Genomic DNA, 20,390 nt, shown 5'->3' on the forward strand with positions numbered 1-20,390 from the left:
AGTGATATTTTTCCCCTTTTCAAGGCAATTGGTTTCATATGTTATTTTACGCAAGATGACCATGTCACATTTTACAGAGAAGAAAACATATTTTGGAGACTTTATAATGCTCTTTGATGAGAAATCTTGGATTCAGTGGACATAATATGATAAATTAGTAGCATTTATGTGCCCAGGGAACAGAAATTTTAACCCTAGCGACATTATTGCTGTAACTGCTCATTGTTGGATTAGTTTGTGAAGTTTCTCATCATAAAAGCATGAATGGAGTGAATCTAATTTCTGCCCAGAGCTCACACAGGTTCATTAAAAACACACACTTGTTAAATTAAAAGTCCTGCTGCTCTGCTGCTGCAGAAATGCCCGCTGAGCTCTCATTTAGTGAAAGTAGACTCTTTTTTTTTATTCTTTAAGTCTGATCCTGCCCCATATGTTGATACCTGCAGCTCTGTCACTTGTCCTGAAGCTTCTCTCCATCTAAAATGTAATCTCAGTAGGATTAGCAGTTAAATTACCGTGAAGCAACACGGAGTCATGCGTGCAGATGTGACCTGCAGTTTCCTGCCTTACACTGTGCTGTCATTGAGATGTTTGAAGGCTCTGGACCAGCTGATGGAGCTGATGTTTCAACAGCAGCTTTGCACAGGAAGCTGCAGGCTTTCAGGGTTCACAACACTTTTACGCCCAGTGTGACGCGCAAATCTCTCCAGTATGTGTGTTTGCGCGTGCACGTTCTCACATGGCTCAATAGTCATCACAGGCTGGCACACACAAACATTCAACCCAAACACCAACTCTCTGACCTGGGGAGTCTCGCGGTGGTTTACTAATTGCCAGACAAATCGCCCGCGCGTTTTTCCCCCTCTCTGTCTCGCGCTCGTTGCAGCCGCGTTGCCCGAGAAATTTATTATTCTGGAGAGCGCGAGGAGAAGGGAGGTCACGGTGCAGGCGCGCGGGCTGCAGGAGGAGGTCGTCACGAGAGATATATGGCTGCCAGGCTTTTACTACTGCACTGGCTCTGTGTGTATGAGTGTGTGCGAGAGCGAGAGAGAGCGTGCGAGCAATTTAAAAGTAGACATGTATTAAGTATTAAAAAGAGAGAGCCAAATAATGGTTGCCAAGTTGCAACACGCGCATACACAATTTCTTTTTATAGGCCAGGCTGCTGGAGCACAGTGCTGTGGCTGTGTTCTGGAGTGTTAGTCAATAGGTATTACAAATGATTAAACAATTACTAACGAGAATGAATAAGATCAAATCAGCATCCTCAAGCAAAGAGTAATTTGGAAAACAGAGACTGTAAATCTCTTGGTGTATAGCACTGATTATACTTCAATAGGAAGCATGAATGACCCTCTAACTGCTGTAACTGCAACTTTAACTATTGAAACAGTTACTATTATCTTTCCCCCCTTTTCGTTATTTTTTCGTCTTTTTTTTGTTTGTTTTGTTTTGTTTTTGTGTTTTTTTCTCAACATATCTGTTGTTTGGTCACAACTTGGCAACACAATTGTTTGGATATTAACCCTTTGAAACCTGGACTAATATAACTTTTCCTGTGCTGCGTTCAGACACGTCTCACATGCATTTCAACCTTTTCACCCTGAGTTAACTGGGTTTCATGGGGGTGAAAGGCAATGAGCAACTTGGCAAGAAATGTCACGTAAATTGCAATATATTTGTAGATTTATATATATATATATAAAGCTAAAGACAAATGTCCTCAAAATGTATTATTATTGTTATTTTTATTTATTTATTTTTTGTGGCTATTTTCAGGTTTGTTTTTTTTTAGTTTCTTGCTAATTTAGAGGTAATTCCTTCTTCAGTTGCTCATCGCCTTATTTTTTTCATGTTTTATGGGGGAAAACGCCAATTTACTCATAGGTTTCAGAGGGTTGAAGCACTATCAGGTCCTATACCTGATTAAATCATAAAGACATTATTACTGATGAAGAATTCACGTCATAGTGTGAGCTTGTTATATAGTTTCCTTTATTGTAAAGTGATGTGGCAGTTTGGCAGGGTTAGTATCAGTGATGCTGCATCCAGTGAATGGAAACAGGCCAGCCTCCAGTGTGATGACTTTACCATTGTGCGTTACAGCAGCGCTCATATCCCTTAGATGTGAATGATAAATAGGCGTCTGTGGTCTGTGTGACTAATGGCGGAGCATTAAGGCCGTACTATTGATACTTAAGTATTAAACAACGCCCTTTACCTTTTACTTATCAATATCTTAATGACAAAGACGCGCTGACTGCTGTTATATTATTATAGATATATATTTATATGTTATATAAAGTAACATCCCGGACAGCAAATGTGGAACCGCGTTGCAGGCACATTCATCCTCTCACATTTGTCCAAGTTTATTGTGAATGTGTGGAAGAAAAGCAAATAAAATAAAATAAAATAAATCCAAAATAAAATAAAAAAATTGGGTTGCAATGTTGTTTTGTATGTCCCCGTGATCATTTCAACTGATGCTAAGCATTAAAACCCACATTAGGAGGAAAGGCTACATGCATAGTTAGTGTGCAGCATTGCTGCTGATGTGTTATGCACATCCGGTCATATATTCATCGTTCTTTATATGTAAAATCTATGTACATGCTAAATAATGAGAGATGTAGCCTCTACTGCTTTATTAAAGTGCACATGCCAAATTAACTCTGCATTTTTATCACTGCTAATCTAGACGTGCTGTGTTTGAATGTTCATATTGTTTAACTGTTGGTTTTAAACTGGCACAGAAAATGCCTCAATACAAAGAGCAACATAAGAAGTGTGATATGAAACATATAATTGATCTGTACTGTAACTCAGCAGGCTCTCTGCTGGCTTTATGGCGTTAACAATGGTAAGACAGTGAGCATGTTCAAAAGTCATTGATCCTGTCATGTCTGACAACAAAACGGCCACAGCTGCCTATTAAAATGCAATATTTTGTATTCAAAATACAGACAGGCGGCTTTCACATATGGTTTCCAATATCAATTTTATGATCATGTTTCACTATAAATAATAAAGAAAAACACCAATGAGCGCTTACAGATGCATTTGAAATATTTGGTTAATGCTAATGGTAATTGTTTTTAATGTTTTTATCATCATCTATAAACATATTTTATAAAAACAGAGTAATAATAAAGCTTATGGAGTTTTACCCATCAAGCCACACGGCTCGTGAGAGCGGCTGGGGATGTCTCTGGTGCAATCCCATAACGGAGGGGAGACCTCACGTCTCGCGCAGGAGAATATATTTCAAAAAACGGTTGTGCGCGTGCTGCTGCCGTTTCGAGACAGATTTACGAGCCGCAGTAAAAGGCGAGATGTCGGGGCTCGGTAAATCAATCTTACTCTCTCTTACGCACTGTCTCTGTCTCTCTTGCTCACTCTCGGATCACATCTGCCCCAGTAATAATAATAATAATAATAACAATAATAATAATAATAATAATAATAATAATAATAATAATAATAATAATAATAATAATACTTTTAAAATGCTCTCGACTCTTGTGGTGTTACATGCAGCCACGTCGACTCACGTCTTTGACACTTTAATTTTACGGCCATTCTCCATCTTAACAAAGACACATTTTCAGTTTCTCTCCTTTTATTCAAAGCCTAGTTAATCATTAACGAGGAGGAAGAATCTACCTGTCTTAATCCATCACGTACCAAGAGACCCCCAAAGATCCCAAAGACCTCCAACATCACTTCACATTGCCTATTAGAATTATTCTGGGTCAAACTAGCCCATGTAAAATAATTTTATAACCCGTAAGTCGCGGTTTGTGCCTTTTTTCTTTAAATTTTCTGTAAATTAAAAAGAAATAATAGGTTACGGATACCTTTAAGAAAATGTCGGTTTTTTTAAATATTAAATTCGCTATTTTTAAATTTAGAAATATATATATAAAAAAAGTGCATGTACATCATCCCACAAAGACATTTCTTTGTGTTTATGGCGCAACCTCCACCACCCCTTACAGAATGATTGTTATGGTTTAGCTACACCGTTAAAGCACAATAGTTCATAGAATCTCCTCCCTGTTGTCTCTCCACCCATCATAATTCGGATGTTTAGGCTATTGAAATGTTTTTTTGTGTGTGTGCGTAATAGCTTTGCGTGCGGCGGTGCCAAGTTTACAGAGCTGATTCGTATTGCTGTTGTCAGGCCGGCCCAGGTCTCTGCTGCTACTTATCTTAGCTGTTGTTTCACACTGTGATTGCTATAATTTATGGCCGTCATTACAGACGCCATCATCACCACCGCAAATGTTTGATTTCAATCTTGTTGTGGGTAAAAATCTCAGGGAACCGCCGCGGCGCGAGGACTTTAAAGGAGTCAGCCTATGCGTTTTTACTGCATCAAGTAATAAATAAATTACCACCCGACTGTTTCACTGGTAATAAGCTTAGAAGTGCATTTATTTCCTTTCTGCTAATTATTTTTATGCCTTTGTCATGTTGTAGATTATATTTTTAGAAAGTGGCCAATTGTTTTTGTTGTCACAAGTACTTCTGGCTAATTGATATTACGCGTTTTATTTGGCACATCTTCTCTGGCCTCACAGTGAATAAAATAACTAAGTTGTAATGGACTGCGTTTGTGTTTTTAGCGCGCAGCTACCTGCAGGATGGAGAGGCGGGGGGGTTGGAGAGTCCCAGTGAGGAGACGCAGCGTGTCTTGAGGCTGCCGCGGCCCATTGTTTGACCTTGAAGTGTTTCTCCTCAGCAGCGAGGTTAGCCCCGTTAGCCTCCCGGCCTCAACACTTTTTTATATAAGAGTCTCCAGCTCTTTTGTTCTGCTAGAGGCAGCTCGAGCTCTGGAACCGGGAGACAGAGCGCCGAAACGTTCTATTGTTGCTGGCCCACACGGCCTCGCGACGGGGGGGTTTGTCTCCTTGTTGTTTCTTCATCTCTCTGTCTGTCCCTCACTCTCTCTCATTCTTTCCCTTTGTCTCCCTCTCTTTTTCTGCTCTCTCCGCGTGCTACCTGTCCGTTACTCTCCCCTCTAAATACCTTCTAAATGGATCACAGCGCGCGCGGTAGCCACCCCACCAGGAAAACTTGTTAATGGCATGAAAAAAGGGATTGGACAGTTTCGTTCACAATAAAACATTTAATTTAAATCCATGCTATCACACAGGGGTGGAGGAAAACCTCGTGTGTTTATTTTGAGATTTATTTCTTGGATTTCCAGCCGCCTCGCGCTCACATTTCGATGCGCAACATGAATTTGTAATTATTAAACAAACAGTTGGGAATGATTTGTTTCCATTGCTGTTCAATATTAAGCTCCGGGGTGCGCAAACATGACACCAAACAGGAGAAGTTAAGTCTGCTGTGAAGCAGATAAAATATGTTCATGGAATATTTCCAGTTGCCGGAAACAGATCCATTGAAATATCAGACAGGACTATAAGGAATTCCCCTCGTTCTGCCGACTAACGGCGCAGCGAGAAAGAGATGACAGTGAGGAATAACGAAGAAAGAGTCTGAGGCGTGCAGTCATTTTTTAAAAACGAACATAGTCGGTGACAATCATCTTTTATCGGTCTCTCCGTGCGTCTGTCACAGGCCTAACCCTGCTTTACCTTCAAACACACACATTAACACACACTCACTGCCTCCCACTGGAAAAGGGCTGAAAGGTGAGCAGAAGTGCTCTTTTCATGTTTTATTTTGAACTCAAAGTGCATGCATGCAATCACTGGTCCGGATGGGTCCCACGAACTGAGAGGCGCGCGGATACCCCCCAATCGCCCCCCCTCACCCACACCCACACCCCCAACACGTCACGTGATTCATTAAATAATTAATGCAGAGGTTGCAGAATAGATATGTATTCGTCAGGAATATAACGGTGAGACATGCTCCAGTGTGTGTGTGTCTGACGTCGAATATTCAACTGTCCTTTCAAAAAAAAAAATACAAGCCCCCCCTATAGCAGCGGAGAGAGAGAGAGGGAAAAGAGGGGAGAGAGAGAGAGAGAGAGAGGGGGGAGAAGAGGAGACACTGAGAAACGCCAACCGAGAGAGAGAGAGAGGAAGAGAAAAGAGAGAAGGAGGCTGCAATAAAACAAATTTGGACGGGCGTGCGTCTTGCGGGTCGTTGTGGACACCGTGAGTATTGCGGAAGGAAGGGGACTGCATGGGGGGAAACCACTCTTCTTCCTCATCTTCTAACGCCGCTGCGCCGCCTTCGCACCGCGCCACCTCTCACTGAATCATAGGGCTATTTTAACAGCGTGGTAAATATACACTCCCCGAAAAAATACCCATCTTTCGCCGTGTTTTCTCATCGTGCATGTTGCTGTCGTGTTGTTTACACATCACCCCCCACCCATCATCATCAGCCATTGTTTATAGCGGTGCAGCAAGGCAGCCTGCAAAACCGGAGAGAGAGAGAGAGAGAGAAGGAGGAGAGAGAGAGCGAGCGATGCAATGTGAGCCGATGGCTGTTTATATTTTAAGAAGCACTTGGATATTCTTCTCCATCTTTCTCCCATCACCTCCTGTCTGCCTCTACATCTCTCTCTATCTGCCTCTGTCCATCCCTCTCTCTCCCTCTCTCTCTCTCTCTCCCCTCTCCCTCTCCTCTTTTTTCCCAGCCCAGCTACTTCTCTTGATTTATAGTGAGGCAGGGTGTCAGCGTGCGGCCGGGGCTGCCATTGTGTGTTTGTGAGGGAGTGCTGTTGTTTATGGTGCTGCCCGCGATAAATCATGTTTTTTCCTCCGCTGTGGGGAAGACGGCGGGGGGAAAAATGACGGTCGATGGACCGATGATACACCGGAACGAGGAAGAAAGAAGAAGGAGGAAGAGATCTCAGCCATGGTCACCACGCGCTTTCGGTTCTCCTCCTTCTTTTCTGTTCCGGCTCTCTTTCCCTTCATGCTCTCACACACACACACACACACACACACACACACACACACACACACACACACACACACACACACACACACACACACAACCTTCCGCTCTTTCCCCCCACGCCACGGGTCTTGCTGTATAGCTCCGGGTCTTGAATTACTGCGGCGACCAATTAACGGGAGATTTGTATAAATTTGGCACACCGGGCACGCCTCGGCCGCCATGAAATCTCATAAAAAGGGAGCCACCGGCCAGGAAAATCTCATCTGTCTAGCCAAGAGGTGTGAGAAGTAGCTCAGCCAGGAAGCTGAAATGACGCCGGTTCGAGTTCATGGCTTCTCAGGCGCAATTAGGCCCTGCTATAAAGTGAAACGCAATCATTCAAACGAGTTCAGAGGCTATCCAGGGAGAACCAAGCGGTGGAATTTATATGGTCTTTATTTATGTCTCCAGAACCACCTTCATATTGTTCTAGCGCAGCGCAGATATCACATGTGCGGCCAGTAATTGTATTTAGAGGAGCCCAGAGGTGTCTTTGAGGTGTCCAGACCATACTGTGGCTCTGAGTTCATTTTTTAGAACTTCTCTCTCTATGCATTTTTTTCCTCAGTATGTTTTCTTTGGATGCCTGCTGGAATGGAGCTGGGCGCCATTATTCATGTCAGCACTCAGTGTCTCTGCCTTTGCTCAAACCCTTCACCGTGAATCAGTCTCCTCTTTAAACGTGGCAAAGAAAATAAGATGCAGGACCAGATGACCCCCCACCCCCACCCCGGTTTTTATTCATATATGCTCCATATTCACACATATTTCATATCAGATTCTGTTGCTTTTCTACCTATGGCTGTGGAAAATCAAATGCTCAATGAGACATTGTGAATTGGCACCATTCTTAGCCCTTCCCATTGCTAGGAGCGCGTGGTAGAGGGGGTGAGTGAGGGGGGTGTAACGTAATTTTCATCGGCTAACCTCATAACTCAGTATAGTAGATGACGCTTGTGTGGTGTTGTTTTGGTGTGAAGCCAGCTGCTAATCTATGCAATAAGTACAGTGGACAGTCTAGAATAATAAATAATACATCATTTTATTACATGCACACAACAGTAGCTTGCTATAGTATTGTAACCAGTTGAAACCTGCAACTTTTCTTGTGCTACTTTCAGGCAAGGATTTAACTTGAGCAAAAGGGGAATATGCAACTTGGAAAGAAATTATCCACAAATTGTAAGAAATTTATAGACTTAGAAAATGATTTCTAAAAAAAGCTATAGGGAAAAATGTCTAGAGAAAAAAAAGAAAAATATAGAACACTGTTACTACTAACTACTATATGTTAAAACATTCATATTTTAACCACTTTTCCCAAGTCTTATTTGCCTTACTCTCTCTCCCTATTTCTAATTTTACGCTGAATTTCTTGTTTTTTGGGGTTTTTTTTTTTTACAAGTTTATTGCAATTTTTGGGGTAATTTCCTCTGTTGTTGCTCATTGCCCTTACCCCCGTGCCTCTGAAATAATTCCAGCCAGTTTGTTCACGTTTCTAATGGTTATTTGGCATAGTAATAATAATCATAAACAATCAATCATTGATGTGTATTACAGAGTTATTAACGCAGGTAGTGATGCAACGCTGGATGGAAGGATGGATGGATGGATGGCTGCATGGATGGATGGATGGGTACACTGTAAAACCAGACTATTTAGTCAAAAATGCTAGTGTCCCGGCTGCCTTAAATTCTTAAGTTAGGAAGGAAAAAGTTGAGATGTTTTTGTAATGACTGAGCTTTTCTTCTTAAATTCATCCGACTTAAAATTTTAAAGCAGCCGGGACCCGAGCACTTTCGAGTTAAAACAAGTAGTTCCGTTTTACAGTGTGGATGGATGGATGGATGAGCATCCAGAATCACTTTAAAATTACATTTCAAAGAACTCCTCTCTGATCCTCCTCCTCCTCCTCCTCCTCTGTCTCCCTGCTCGGCCATCACTACCAGTGTAAACCTTAGTGTAACCAAATTAGAGCGGCTCCGCGGCTTCCCATCACACAATAATGACAGTAGCAGCAAGAGGCAGCGTTTTTCAAAATGTGTATTCCTGCTGTCCGCCGCCGTGTCAAAAACAATATCTAGCCTCATTTCTGCGGACGGAGAGACAGGGAGAGAGAAGAAGGGGGTGGCATTATTTCTTTCCTCCCTTTTTTCATATATATTTAAATATTTCGCCGAGTATCTCGACCTCATATCTGATTCGGGTGACAGGGAGGCGGTGCAAATACATTTCCAAACGCCATTCAGACATAGTGCGCATGACCCTGCATATAGGCGAAAGTTAAGAGCTTGGCGTTAAAAATTAACCAAAGGTTGGTGCATTTAAAAGGCTCCTGACTCACACAGTGTTTGAAACGCAGCAGCAGAAACGCGTGGTTTATCTTATCTTATCCAAGGCATGTGTCCACGGTTAAGTGTGTTTTGTCTGGCGAGATAGTTCCACATCAAACCCAGCTGAAATAGTTCAAATATTTGAAACGGTGTTGAGAAATGATATCGCTCCCTGTCTGACATCCATTATAGCTGCTGCTGCTGCTGCTGCTGCTGCTCTCCAGGCTGCAGGAGGGGGGATTCAACTCCTGCGAGGCCTCCCTGCATTCTCCCTGGCTATATACAATTCTGCAAACGATGCTGCTGCACTATTATTCATAATCCACACGTAACAAAGGTGCGTTGGTAGCTCAGTGTGAAAAACGCAGATAATAAATTGCGCTAATGTGTTACTGCGCTGTTTCTGCACTGAATCTGGTTGTTGCGACATTTGAGGCTGAAATGAATGTTTAAACCTGCTGTAGGACAATGGCAGCTTTCTCGGTTCTTTGTGACATCAGGAGAATAGAGAAAGCAGCTGAAAATACGTCTGGTTTATAATAAGACGGGAAGCTTATTTTGTGTGCTTTAAAACATTACATTTTTGTCAGTCGTTTGATGACATTTTGTTAAAGATGGAGCGGTTCTGTTAATGTTTGAACCTTGCGGTAAGGGATACGTACAGAATATATGGTGCATTTTTGTTGGGGGAGTGTTGTTATTTATTTATTCGATCTCGCCTCGTCTTTTTCTCACATTTTTTAATGGATCTAAATGCGCTCTTCTTTAAGATGCAACGTTTTACGCGTATAAAACATGTAAATAATAAGGCGTGTTTGTTTGAGCGAGTGAGTGGTAAAAATAGTCTTTATCCCAAATGTATCGTTTGCTGCTGAGTTAACAGGTCAATAACAGCTCAGCTCAGGGGAAAGCTTGTTTTAAAGCGTGTCTCGACGGTCTTGAGGTCCTTTACTGTGTGTGAGAGCTGAAGCACTAAACAAATAGGGCTGATAAACACAAAAATGTCCATATTTGTTTGTATTCACCGTGATCAAAACATCCTTTTATTGCAGGTCGGTGCAGACCCACGCGCCTAACAGACACGCGTGATAAAGCGGACAAGGCTTCACACAAGGCGCATCTTCCCACTCAGTGCTGGGACTGGCAGCCATATTGTCTTCTTCTCTGTACTTTTCCCACGCAAAAAAAGGAAAAAAATGAAGAAAAAAAAATGCGCCGGCGGATCATTCCGGAAAAGTCTCAGGTTAGAAAAAAAATAATAACAATATAATAAAATGGAAAATGAAGCTAAACCTATTCCAACCCGCCGTTGTAACACTCAAAACAATTATGGGCAAACTGTTGTTGTTATTATTATTATTATTAACAACAACAACACATTTTGCTTCAAACGTCGCCCAATTTTAAACTTGCTTTTCAGAAAATACAGAAAACATATAATAAAATCACACACACACAAAAAACCCAAAACACTTTCCCAGCGTTAGGCTGCATCATTAAGAGAGTGAGCAGTGAACTTAAACAGCGCAGAAATGCACTTACATTTATGTATATAAATCCATGTTAAGGTGTAGGTCTATTATGAAGACACGGTTGAAGTATAATATATAAAATACATTAAAATATTTTATTTTATTTTTTATTTTGTTGTTATTTTTGTCGTTGCGTGCTCCCTCAAAGTGCGCAGTATAAGAGCTGTTCTGTAACCCCCCTGCGAATATTCCAGTCATTCAAGAGTGCTGCAGAAGAAAAAGGCCTTTAAATTGCGAAACTGATTCCCCCAAAAAGAAAAGCACGCTACATTTTAGCAGTACTGGAAATGTATTCGATATCCAAAAGGCTGGTTTTGCTCAAATCTGCCCCCAGCTGCTATAAAACGCCGCGGAATTTTTACGGTTTTACTTGTAATATAGTTGCTTGCAGTCAAAAACCGGTTTCATTTCTCGCTTAATTGAAGTGAGAAAGGCAAAAAGCATTAGGAGCAACGAAAGCAGTCCGCTTTAAAAATGAAGCAGCGATTCCTCGAAAACAGTCCAACATAAATCAGAGGAGCGCGCGGCCTCATAAATCTGCAGCCGCTGGACGTTAACGAGCCAAAGATTTAAGTGTGGGGAAAATAATGTTAACAAAACACCTTCACGTGTGTTTAAATCAATCCTAACAATAGGGATATTTTAGGAACCTAAAACCAAGAGTTATTTTAATAGAAATAATGCAAAAAGTGTTATTGTTTTTATTAAAATTCTAATAATTTAAGTATTAGTATTGTTTAACCCATAACCTAAATTGCCTTATCTCTCAGAGGCTGCAGATATCCCGTCTCGTGCTCCACGCGCAGGGTACTTCCGGGGCTCTTCCTCTCGCGGAGATGATTACCCGTTCGGAAATAAATCAATAAGAAGCCTCGCGCTAATTTATAATCGGCTGCGCGAGGTCAGTGATTCAAAGCGCGTGAAAAATGAGCAGCTTAAACCGTATCCAGAACCCGCGAGCTGCGCCTTTTTTCCCCTTTTTCAACCGGACCGAAGAGCAGCAGCATGCACGAGAGCGATAAGAGACACCGAGCTGCTGAGCCGGAAATGTTTCCAGGCACGAGCCTTTTCCCCCTCTCCTTCTCCTGCTTTTATCATAGCGGGTACAAACTAAAAATAACGACTACGCCTCGGTGTAATTGAACTTCTCTCTCTCTCTCTCTCTTTCTTCCTCCTCGCTTTGTCTCCCTGATTGTGTGTGAGAGTGTGAGTGTGTATGTGGGGTAGTGAAGGCATGTCTATACGCGTGGGCAGATAACAGAAATACACACAGAGAGGAGGGAGAGGCTGAGAGAGAGAGAGCAAAGCCAAGTGCATCTGTTTGGGATTAATTTAATGTCTAAATTTTGCCCGTGAAAAACGACCAAAAAACCCCTCACCATCAAACTACTGCAACCCAGCAACGTGTCCAGGGGCTCCAAAATGTGCCATGATGCTATCTCTGTAGAAGGCTCACGAGATGCATTTGGGCTATTTTAATCCTTTGAAACTAGAGCCAGTTGGTTTGTTTCCTTTCAAAAACACGGGGAGAAGGCAATGTGCAACTTACCAAAAACATGGCTCAAAAATTAGCAAAAAAGTTACAAGAAAATCAGCTGAAGAAGAAAAAAAGAAAAGTAAAAAACAAACAAATCTAAAACAAACAAGAACGCCCCCCTAATTTTGAAGAAAATTTCTTGTCACATTTTTTAAATTTCTTGAAACCTGTGAAGTATTTCTTGCTAAGTTGGTCATTGCCTTTTCCGCCATTTTTAAAAAAAATTAAACCAACTTGCTAAGGTTCCAATATTCCAGATAAATATCGTCCAAAATAGAAAGTATTTTTGTGGCAATATTGCTTCTCCAGAAAATGTGCATGGGTCTCACTGCTGAATAGGTCCATAAACACAATAATGGACCGTTGCGGTACATTTGTATGTATTTCAGGTCACTTTTTTTTTTTTTTTTTGTAAACAGCAAATTATTCGGGTTTCGTAAAAGGTTCAGTCGATCTCATTCATTTATAAGAAATTCATAATTCACATGATATTGAAAGTTGAACGTTGATGACAGCTTCCCTTTAGAATGATGTAGGCTTTTGACCAAGTGTTCTCGCGTATCACATGGATAAACGTGATTAGCCCAAATCGGATAGGCCTGTGCTGCGAGGTTCTGTTCTGCCGAATGTGTAAACACGGCGGAAACAGTTCCCAGGTCAAATCACAGCGGAATGTCTCCTCATCCTCCCCGCTCTCAACCTCCTTCTCACTCTTCCTCTCCTCTGATCGCTCTCAGTTTGACGCCATGTAATAACCAACATCTGGCCCTCGCGCAGGCAGGATGGACAGGCAGGTCACGCTGAACCTCGCTAACCCCCTGGCGCACCTCAACCAGACTCCCCTATTGGACAGGAACGAGAACCAGAACCCCCCTCTGCACCCTCCCCCATCACCGACTCCCTTAGCTTCTTGCGGCCTGTCTAGCTGTCAGTCCAGAGGCCGGTTCAGGAGCGCTTCGAGGTGTCAATCCGCTTTTTAGGAACGAAGGAGCCAGGGGTCCGAGGGGGGACAAACACCGGCAGAGAGGTGGAGAGAGCGCGAGGATAACCAGTGAAGCAGCTAAAATGAAGAGGAAGTGCGACTATTTTGGAGACAAATCTAGAATTTGTTCTGCAAAGGTTACAGGTCAGCAAGCAAGGCAGTAAAGTACCCCATCGTTCGCTCTCGTGCCGGTGGATACTACTCCAGGACAAGAAAAGCGCGAGCCCTGACCGTGGTGCTGGCCAGGCACGCACCGGCCTGCTATACGGGGAATTTTGCAGCACATGCAAGAGGGTGGGGGGGTTGAGCGCGCGCACGCGGTGTGTTTTTTAGGGTAAAGTAGCACCGCGAGCCCCAGACCGAGCAGTCCCCGACAGCTTGTGTGCTGTAGGTAGGCTTTGATTGTTGGAGATTTATGGCGCAGCCGACTCAAGATTTATGGCTTTTCCCAAACCAGGCATGCAAACGTTTGGCGTCTCTTTTACGCTGCGTTATAGAGGCACTCTAATGGACTCACCGGTGTTATAACAGCAAGCAACAGTGCGGGTTAAACGCCGGGATTTACTGGCTTTAATGCTATTTTAGTACCAATTTTTGGACACGTTAGAAAAAAAGCCAAACTCAGTAAGTGCGCGCGGTGAAAAGTACATCCAAGGTTTTCCAAGAAGGGATTCTCTGGTGTGTTTTACTCCATCCGGCGTCTCCGTCCAAATCAGACTGCATCCAGGGCGAAAAAGCAGGAGGAGAGAGCCGCCGACAGAGAGCAGGTAAGGTCTGCCGGGATGCTTCTCGCTCAGTGTCCCGGTGTGTGTTCCCGAGGCGTCCCCATCCCACGCGCTCCGCCGCTCGACATGTCATTAATTATCTGTTGGCGTGACCGTGGTCTCTCTCTCGAACTCGCAGAGGCATCCGCGGGGTGTGCCCGCGTGCAGGCTCTATTAGTAGCCAAAAGCTTCTTTTCTCTCCGTGTGTGTGTGTGTGTGTGTGTGTGTGTGTGTGTGTGTGTGTGTGTGTGTGTGTGTGTGTGTGTGTGTGAAGGCAGCTGAAGACAGATGCCCCAGAATAGGTAACAGCAAACTGCGCCTCTCTCTCTCTCCTTCTCTCTCTCTGTCTCACTCCTCATTTTAAAAAGAAGTTTACTCGCAGTTCGGACAGAGAGGTGTGTGTTTGGTAGGTGCGTGTGCGCGTGTCACAGTGAGAATGAGTTGTAGTGAATAGGGACCTGGCGGCTATAGGTGTAAAGGAAGAAGACGCACGTTAGCCACATTGTGATTTATGACAGTGTGAAAAGACTGCCCCCACCCCCAACATTAAACAAATCCACAAATGGTTCTATAAAAACAGATTTTTCCTCTGACCAAATCTAAAGAGAAGCAGGCAAAGTAGCTATAAATAAATGTATAATTAAAAGTGCAACTATTTCACCCCAATTCACCCTTACTCTCACTAATGGTTTCTTATTGTTTGTCCACCCGGATGTAGCACTATAGGTCCAGTTAATGGGAGAGATATGTGAAACCAATATAAGCAAAATAGGAGTATAATCAGATAAGAATAAAACACAACTATTGTCCAGTTTACTTAATGTAGAAGTTTGTGGTATAGGCTGGCAGTTGGAAAAAGCATCCGAGGCACCATTATTCTGGGTATATAATAAATAGATGAGCATGGATGAAAGTTTTGACTTTAACAGTCATCATGAAGTCAAATGGACAGTTTTTGTAATTTATTATTTGACTATATATTTATGACTTGCCATATCATTGAAGAGCACCTGATTTTTTACTATTACCAACATGTTGTATGTTGACCCAGTGAAGCACTTACTATTTCTTTCTTCAGGAATATAATCAAATGGTGCATGGGCTGAATTTAGGTATATACTGTATGCCCATAACTATACAAACAATACATGCATAAAAGTGTGATTTTACAAATGATCCATTAGGCCTTAGTTCTCTTGACTCCTATGTTGTAATGGGAGAAGATCCAATCATTACTTATTCAACGTGTTTAGTCTTTATATACTAAATTGTACTGTTTTCATCTTAAGTAGACACGTGTTTAAAAAGGAAACTTAATGTCTCATTTTTATGTGCTGATATGTATTTTCCAGTATTCATTTTATTTCATTAATCAATAGGGAAAATATTTTGGTTTCCTTACCCCTACCATCTCTTACACAGTTTCAATTTTCATTGTAAATCTTTACTCATAATCGTAGGTGTAGGTTTTGTGGTTTAATATAGGGAACATGTCCCCTCAATTTTAATAAAATGTACATTTTACCCCCTAATAAAAACATGAAAGTGGCAGAGGACCGAGAGAAAATTTAAGACATTTACACCATAAAGTGATGCAGAAATTGCACAAATTGGTGCAAAACAAACAAAAAAAATCACCAGAAGACAGAAGATTAAGTGTTTAATGCCGAAATTTTGAAACAGAACCCATACCCTTGCTCATAACTCTTCATCAGTGATTCTTTCAACCTGAGGATTAGGAAACTCATGATAATCTAAGCGGTCACAAGATAACAGAGGGATGAGGGATAAAAACAATGCTTTTTTTCTCACACAAATTCAGTTTTATTTCATTTGCTTTTTTCTTGTGAGGCATTTGATAATATTATGTCTGCGGGGCTTCTAGAAATCATCCAAATGAATTGCCTATTATCTTTATGCTACGCTATGGCCATTACATGACTCAGAGTCACAGGAAGATATTCCTGCTGTTTAGCCTCAAAGATTTGGAAACACGGCTCGGTGTCATATCTAGTAATAGGTGGACAGCTCCTCTGGAAGCTTTCTTGACCTTGGCGGTTTTTGCTTACTTCCGGGCATAGGGACTTTAAAGTCATGAAAAACCCACAGCAACTCCAACACAGCTGTGATTTAATTGATTTTTTCATACATCACTGACAAACTATGGGCAAAACAGCCATCAGAGTAAAATAGTAGGGGCAAGCATGCCTAACACTGTCGCAGTGTATAAAGGCTGACAGGTCTGGCCTGGATCCATACAGCCGCTTTCTCCTGCTCTAACAGGCTTAATAGCAGGCCTATCTGCTGCTGGGCCAAGTGGCCTGATTATATTACAATCACCGGCTTCTTTTTCTGATCCGTGTGTCATAAGAGGAGCATGTTGTTAGGAAATGGATACAGGCCTGTTGTACTGAAGCAGGTTGTTCAACACTCAGCATAATGAGGCCCCAAAGCTATATAATAACAACTTAGGAAAATCCATTTTTAAGGCAATGCCAAACCACAAATTACTACAGATACATATCACTGAGTGCTCCAGTCCCTGGATGGGCTTAGACACCAGTGCAGGAAGTAAACCAACAGGCAGCCACAGTGGCTGTAGGTCCTGAAATTCAACATCCATCTTTGGTCACACGATTGGATACGCAACAACAAAAACTCCTGAAAAAGATGTTCAGTCACTGGACAGGGTGGCTTTCAGAAGCCATCCAAACCATCCTATTATAATCCTGCAGAATACTCAGAAGTTAGTGCAACTGTCCATGGGGCTGTAGAGTACATGGTGTGAGCAATGGTGTATTACGCAGGTATACAGGGTATACCGACCTCTTTTTCTGACCATCAGTTAAAAAGCCACTGCAGTATGTAGGAGACCATACCCCAGCCTTCTATTATACCTTTTTCCACCAACATTGAACAAGTTCTCTTCCAGTTCCTGCACCTAAGTTTGAACAGAGCATCAGAACATTTCTACCAAAGATTCATTGTTTCCGAACCCAAAAAGTTGGTTACCAAGTGGAACCAAAAGATGTCAGGTTTTCCTTGACCTGAAGTTTGAACTGTGATGACATCTATGGGTGTGTCATGTTCTAGAGGTTGGATAAAAAGGCAAAAGGAAAAGGAAAAAGACAAAAAATAGGTGCATTAAGTAAAGAGTGTGCATTCATATTGCATTCATATTGCATATATTAAAACAAATATCTATCATAACAGAACAAGAGGTTGCAGTTAATCAGCGTGATCTGCCATCTTGCTACGGTGTACTCCTGTTTGACATTGTGCAACACCTTCCATTGATGATACATCTTTGATTACAATACTTCTGATTGAAAGTCTTGAACAGAACCAGTTCAGGAACCAGACATAATTTGGTGGAAATGGGGTATATGTAACCTGCCCATCTACACACAACTCATCAGTTACCTCTGCACTACTCAGAATGAGCAACTTGCCACGATTCCTCCTGATTCCTTCCTTGATTGCCATACACCTTTTGTCCCCTGGGTCATGCTGACCCCACCCTATTTTGACTGGTATTTAAAGCATATTGTATAAATTGTCAATCAATTCTGTGTTACACCTTTAGTCTTACTTCAGTCCAACCCATTACTACACATTTTTTCTTTCGTTTTGGAATTTAGAGCCAATAGACCTTGTTTACATAGGCATAAAAATACATATTTTGATAGCAAAATATTTCATTTGGGGTGAGATTGACCCCAAGGACAACATCAGGGTTAATACAATCAACTCTCAGATTTTGAATATTGTAATACTGTAAGTGTTGTCTTTTCTTGGTTCTAAAGACTGCATTACAGTAAATTACTCTAATTTTCTGACCCACTTTTCAAGCTGTCTTACTATTTGCCTTTAACCACTTAGTAATTATTGCCACATTACTAATAGTTATTTATCAAAAATCTAATTGTGTAAATATTTTGCAAAAGCACCAATAGTTAACCCTAAAACATTGTCGTAATAACGATATCAAGGTGTGTGGTGTATATATAAAAAAAAATCAGAATATTTTTTGACTGACTGACTGAAACTCCACCAAGCAGGCAAAGTCAGAATTATAGAAACACTTTGTTGCTATTTTGTTGTTGCAACATAATGTGCTGACACAGTCTTCACTTTGAAAGCAATATTTTAAAAACTGTTTAGCAACTTTATTTTAACGTCAGAGCGAAGACAGAAATGCAACTTGCCCTCCACAAACCTTTCCTCTCCTGATTTCTATCTAACACACACACACACACACACACACACACACACACACACACACACACACACACACAAAGACATACACAAGCAGTCACATCCATCCCTGTTCCTCCAATGCCTGACAGACTTGGTGAGCTTGGCACTTTTCATGGCCCAGGAGCAGAAAGGGCAAATTGACCCCCACTCTCCACCTCCCTCTAACCCCCCAAACACACTCATCCTCTCTCTCTCTCTCTCTCTCTCTCTCTCTCTCTCTCTCTCTCTCTCTCTCTCTCTCACTCACTCACTCACTCACTCTCTGTCCTTCTCCTGGCGTCAGGGCTTTCTTTGAGTTTGAGGTTAAAGATTAGCATCTCTGATAAAGATTAACTCTCTGTCAAAGGAAGGCGCTGATGGCATGAGTTTCTGGTTCAGGACTGTTAGTGACATGGGGGGCAAGCTCTTCATGGAGATGAGCGACCCGGCCTGCGGCAAGACAGGAGGGTAGACACCGGGCTAAAATGTTGGCTCAGTAGAACATAACCTAATGCAACATTTTTTCTGCATGAAGAAGCAAAATGATTTTGTTCAAAGTAATCTCAAAAAGTTAAGATTTTTTCACATTTCACTTGATGTAAAAATGGATTAGTTGACCCCACAAAGACTGGATGTTTTTATTAGAATAATGTTAGACTTTTGCTAGACAACAGACATTTTCTGGTTCCAAGTCTCCTTGAATCCACTTGACTTCCTAGAGGAGTGGTACTAAATGATGGGTCGGGGGACCCCTCAGCGTCCTTTAATGGAGCTCTCCAGAATATGGGAATTAGTTTGTGATTTTTACCATTTAAATCATGATTGAAGTCAGCCCAGTGTGACTAGGAGTTATAAAAGTAACAATTCTGATCCAGCCCGTTCTTATTCCCAACTCATCAAAGTGCATTTCTTGGTCAGCAATGTCAGTATCAGACACTGACGCCGGTATAATATGTCAGTGGGTGGATTTAGTTTATTCCTTGACAAGTAATGTGGCCAGATGGCGTTACTTCATAAAGCAAGTCAACTGCACCTCTCACAGCAATTTGATATGCTGCCGGACAGGGTTAGTTTTAAACTGCCAGTAACAGCATAATGCAAGGAGCTGCAAGTCCCTACAGGGTGGGGTTGAGGATGGGTCAAACAAACGCCAGACTTTCACCCAGGAGCCCGCCCGTCACTTCCCATATGGATGTTAATCTAAACCTAACTACATGCTTTTGTTGCACAAGAAAATAAATGTAAATACAAGGTGTTTACCAATTTTGTAAGTTCATGTTGAAAAAGACCGTATGCATCTAACAAGCAGAAACATTATATTTTCTGTGAAAATGGAAATGTATTTTTAAAAGACACCAAGAGGTGATTTTTGACGAGTCGGGATGATAATGTGTTGTCTGATCATAGGTTTCTCTTCTTCCATGGTTACCCCCTCAACTTTAGTTAAAAACAATAAAATTCCTGTTTTTTTTCAGATGGATGTCCCTCAAGCGAGATCACATGGGTGTCTGTATTGTGAATCACTTCAGGGATCCCTCATAAGGAAATGTTGAGAACCACTGTCATAGACTACAATAACTTACTAAAGTCGAAGTCCAGCTCTAATTATTGGTAAATTTGTCCATGATCCGTGCAAACTCTCATAAGAGCATGAAATGGGGGGGATTAAAAGCCCGTGGCCTACTCAAATAACTCTTTTTGTACACAGGATGAGCGTAATGCCTCAGTTATGTGTCCACAGCCAGAAGCAACGGAGTCAATAAGTAGATTTATTCACAAGCTGAATGAAAAGAATGCGTTCACCAACATATGATGCATATTATAACAGCAGACAATGTCGTTTCCTCTAAGCATGCTTCAGCTCCCAGCCTGGTGTGCAACACATGTCAATCTGTTAGATGTAACTAAGAAATGTCAGTCTTCAGACACACGACCATGGAGGTTGTGTAATTTAGACCGGTTATGAACTGAACAGCCTACAATGTGTACTCAGAGTTTCTCATGAGTGCACACTGCTTCACTTTACAAGCCTTTACAATAATATCCTTGTTAAGAATGAAAAGCTATGATTTT

The 20,390-nt window shown here is 41.8% G+C and overlaps 1 protein-coding gene across 8 annotated transcripts in view; it reads left to right on the forward strand.

Annotated features, from left to right (window-relative positions):
* hoxb3a (homeobox B3a) overlaps positions 1-20,390 on the forward strand; it is a 101,873-nt gene that overhangs the window by 57,269 nt on the left and 24,214 nt on the right. Inside the window, exon 1 of one of the 8 annotated variants that reach the window (XM_088091308.1) lies at positions 5,972-6,137. The exons of 6 other annotated variants lie outside the window; for them this stretch is intronic. The gene's annotated coding sequence lies outside the window, so the exon portion shown is untranslated. Of the gene's footprint in view, positions 1-5,971; positions 6,138-13,656; positions 14,082-20,390 lie in introns of those variants that run through there. One more of the 8 variants, XM_042504532.2, reaches the window with a different exon arrangement.

Source organism: Plectropomus leopardus, chromosome 18 (assembly GCF_026936395.1).
Source record: "Plectropomus leopardus strain MGB_pleo_1.0 chromosome 18, ASM2693639v1, whole genome shotgun sequence".
Lineage (NCBI taxonomy): Eukaryota > Metazoa > Chordata > Actinopteri > Perciformes > Serranidae > Plectropomus > Plectropomus leopardus.